The following is a 4548-nucleotide window of genomic DNA, read 5'->3' as shown; positions in this document are numbered from 1 at the left end:
CTGTGGGCAGCTATGGCTCCAGGACACCCTGGAGACCCCGCTCTCCATCCTCCAAGTCACCAGGATTTATTTGGGGTTTGCAGCCCTGCCGGCCCCCATGCACTGGGCTCTTCATCAGCAGCACATGGAGCTGCTTCATTAACATGTAAACAGCATGAAAAGAATTCCCCTCTTGCTTTCAGAGCAGGATGAAAACCATCAGAATCAGCTCTTCAGCTGGATTCCCTCTTCCACGCGGCACTCGAGAGCCGTTCACCCTGTGGGAGTGCAGCGCAAGGGACTGGAGCCTGCGGCGGGGCTCTCCGCAGCCCCCTGCCCGGGAGCAAGCCCTGTGTGGCCTGAGACCCGCCTGGCCTGGGAACGAGCTGGGGCCGGAGCAGCCAGCCCGGATCCAGCACCGGCTTCAGCTTCCAAAGCGTCACCCGGGCGCATCCAGCACGGCTCTCAACAGGGCTCAGCAACCCGCCCGATCGCTCGGCGCCGAGCTGGCCCCTCATCACCCCTCGCAGCCACGGGTTTTTCAGCCAGAGCCAAAAGCAGACTCGAGGCACACAGTACGTGGGAACAGTGGCCCAGAGGAGCCGAAATCGTGCCGCCACGGGGGAATGCGTTTTCAGCTGGACATCCACCGATTCCTAATTAGCTGAACCGAATTTGGTTTGTGTTGCAATTACACCTGTACAAACACTGCTGCAGCCATGCACACTGATTTTACGAAGGCGGTTTGCAACCCTGTGGCTACAGGGCAGGACCCGCCTGCGACAACTGAGCAGGTACAGATGCACAGGGCCAAGCAGAGGCCCCAGCACAGGGCAGCACCGGGAACCACACACCAGCAGGATGCACAAACTGGAAACAGAGCACTGAAACCCAGGCATGTGGCATTTCGATCTCCGAATCTAGCCCTGTGTTTGCTACTTTCTCTGTCCTTGTACCAAAAGACATGATTGCCCCCAGACCGATTTTCCCGGACCCTTTAACCTGCTGCTCCGACTGCTGTGGTGGGTCGCTGCCCGCGGCTGGCAGCTGACGGGTGATGAGGCCGTGGTGGTGACTGCGGCGCCTGCACGGCGCCCGGGGGTTATCAGCAGCGGTGGCCGAGGCTGAAATAGCAGGGCAGGAAAGTGGGGTAAGCAGACCTCAGCTTCTTGGCATGTTTGCTTGTGCTAAACCTGTAGCATGAAAACTTCTCACAACAACACTCAGCGCTGGAAGCCTTCCTTGGCTGTGTGCACCCTGGCGGAGGGCGAGAGCCAGGTCTGGCTCGCGGGCTGGATTGTGCAAACAAACTGTGTCCGCAGGCACCGCGGCCAGGACAGCCTGAAGCCGATGCTACAGGGTGAATGCACACCAAAGCAGAAGCTCTTTCTCCCAGCAGAATTGCAGGTTACAGTGTCTGGGGGACAGCCAGACACCCCAAGAGATGCTCCCAGGAGCTGCAGTTACACGATGTGCTCACCCTAGCCCTGCTCTCACCACCACCCAACAGAGCCTCACTAGCACCCTGTGCCCCCCAACACCCCACTGCAGGCCCCCTGGCAGGTTTCTCTCCCTGGCAGTGCGGTGCGTTGCCCTGCCATTGCTCCAGGGTTTTGCTCACCCCTGGGCATTTCTCACTGATAAGATGCTCTGGAGCAGCGTGGCCGGGCACCGCTCACGCCCGTGCACTGGGGCTGCTGACTGACCCTGCAGCGCGAGCTCCCAGCCCCCGCGAGCAGTGCGAGCATGCAGCTGCCCTGAGCATGTGTGAGCTGCGCCCAGACAAATCCATCCCTAGTTTGCCAATTAATTTAGCAAACCGAAGCTCCTGGCGCTTGATGGGAGAACTGGATTGGCTTTGCTGAGCCGATTTGGTTACAGTTTCTCTTGGCACTTCCGCGATTATTCTGGTAACAGTAGTGCTGATGGGATCAGCTGGTCAGCGATCACCCGTTTTCCACGGAGGAAAATGGCCAAGCACACGGCCGGTAGCGACACACAGCAGCTCTCCGAGGCCAGCCGGCGGCACTGCTCCGGGCCGAGCAGCTCTGAGCCGTCCTGCCCTCCCTGCCGGGCAGCCATGGCCCTGCCGGCACCCGGCATCACACCCGTCCTGCAGCCCGCGTCCCCGGCCGTGCAGGCACTGCTCTCAGGCTCTGTTCCACACCATTTCATCTGTGCTTGCTGGAGCCTGCAGCCAGGGACAGGAGGGTGGGAGGTGGCACATGAAGCCGGCGCCTCGGCAGGACTCGCAGCGTCCAGCCAGGAGCAGCCCTGGGGAGCCAGCACATTTTCCTGGGACAGTTGAGTGCCAGAGTCCTCCAGGGCTGAGCTCCCGCTGGGGACAGAGCAGGGAGCCAGCTCTTGCTGGGAGAGCTGGGAATAGCTGCTGCGTCGTGACAACGCAGTAAATCCCTGTCTGCCCTGGTGGGACAGCCTGCAACAGGGGATGCCCTGTGATGGGGGGTGCCCTGCGGCAGGGGTGCCCTGTGGCGGGGGGTGCCCTGCGGTGGGGGGGTGCCCTGTGGCAGGGGTGCCCTGTGGCGGGGGGGTGCCCTGTGATGGGGGTGCCTTGCGGCAGGGGGGTGCCCTGTGATGGGGGTGCCCTGCGGTGGGGGGGTGCCCTGTGGCGGGGGGTGCCCTGCGGCGGGGCAGGCGCAGCCCGTTTCCCCTCCCCGGGTACGGCGCTGCCGCTGCCGAGCGCGCACTCGGGTCGGAGCGGCCGCACGCAGCCGGGCGAGGCCGTGCAGGCCGGAGGCGCCAGCCCCGGCGCCTCCCCGGCCCGTCCCCGGGCGCAGGTCTCCCTCTAGCGGCCCCGGCCCGCCGCGCACCGCCCGCCCCGGGGACGCTCCGCCCGCTGCCGCCGGCCCCCGGAGCCGTGGGCGGAGGGTCCGGAGCCGCCCGCACCCGCGCGTGCAAACCCGGCATCCCCGCACCGACCGGACCCGGGCGTGGCGAGGGGCGGGAGGACGGCGGCAGGCGAGAAACGCGGCTCCCGGCCGCCGGCGGTAGCGCTTGGCCTCGCAGCCAGAAAACAAGGCCGGGCCGCGGGGCCGGAGCGGGGGCGCAGGCGGCAGCCGGCCCCAGAGCGAGGGTCGGGTGGGGGGGGTGTGGGGATGCCGCCCCAGCTCTCCCACGGTGCGGGGATTACTCTGCACATCGCTCCACGGCTGCCACTCTCCAGCGAGCGGTGCCAGCGCGAGGGAGAGGTGGCAAAATGCCCTGCGGCCCCTCTTCTGAGCCCCGCTCCGCGCACAGCCACGCGTCCCCGTCAGCCGCGGCACCGCAAGGCGGAGCTCGCCCGGATGAGCTCGGGGGGGACGAAGAGGTGCCTCGTGTCTGAGGAAGTGACTCGCTCCCTCCTGCGCAGAGAGCGGCTGGGAGCAGGGACGGGGCCGGGCTGGGCTCATCGCGCTATTAACGGGCTTACGCCTCACCCGCAGCTGGAGTTGGGATTAACGCCCTTATTCATTGTACACAGCATGGCGTGTCAGAGGGCAAGAGGAACGTAGTAGGGTGGTGGTTATAAAAGGGTTCCTCGGCATTCCAGGCTGGGGCAAGGCTGCTATAAAAAGCAAGCAGGGCTGTAGCTGAGGTACGCACCAGTTCCGATTCCTGCCCGGGCAGGGCTCCTCAGCTCGGCGTCAGCGGAGAAGATGGTTACAGGAACGAAGCAGCGCCCGTCCGGTGGCTACTGCTTTCGGCTGCGCTGAAGCAGGTATCATCACTCGCGCAGCACTGCTCCGAAATGTCGTCAAGCCTGAAGAGATGAACAAAGAGCTTCTTCCCGGGTTGCTGCAAAACCTGTTCAACTAAGCCGATGCAAAGATAAGAAAATCAGGTCACTATTGAGGTATATATTAGGGAGACAAAGCAGCTGCGGACTCTTCCCCACGGTCGGGCTGGGAGGCACCTGGAGCAGCCCGCAGCTCTCCGGGGAAGAAACATACCGGTTCCTTGCACGGACATGTCGCATCCCAGGCAAAGGGGACTTTCCTGTAGCCAGGGCCTTTACTGGTCTGAGACATAACTGAGTCGTGCCCCTCCGTGGCAGGAGTGCTGACGCTGCTGAGGGGATTTCCACGAGAAATTCTGTATCCTGCTTGAAAAAATCAGCAGGGCACTGGCACACCTACATCCCCCCAAAAACCCAGTGTTTATTAGTATAATACGCCAAAGTATTATCAGTTTAATATCATAACACTGTGGCAAAGAGGTACTCCAGGAAAATTGTTTTTACTTAAAGAAGCCTAAAAGCCCCAGCTGTCCGGAGCTTGCTGCGCCCTGCCACCTGAGGCTGCCAGAGAGCCTCCCAAGCGACAGCACCACCCATTTCAGATGGGGGGAGAGGGAAGAGCAATACAACCCGGACTGCAGCCAGCCACAATTGCTCATTATCTATTGTACTCCGAAGAAACGTGCTTTCTTCTGACATTTCAGAGCATACATTAAAGCTTCAGTTTCCACAGGAATACAGACGCCCAGCTATCACCACCTGGACTGTTTCCTGCCAGGCAGCCTCGGTCCACACACAGTCCTGAGTCCAAACATTTTCTTGAGCAGTTTGCA

The sequence above is a fragment of the Calonectris borealis genome, chromosome 26 (genome assembly GCF_964195595.1).
Source record: "Calonectris borealis chromosome 26, bCalBor7.hap1.2, whole genome shotgun sequence".
Lineage (NCBI taxonomy): Eukaryota > Metazoa > Chordata > Aves > Procellariiformes > Procellariidae > Calonectris > Calonectris borealis.
The sequence above is the reverse complement of the archived record's forward strand: the minus strand, read 5'-3'. Positions refer to the sequence as shown.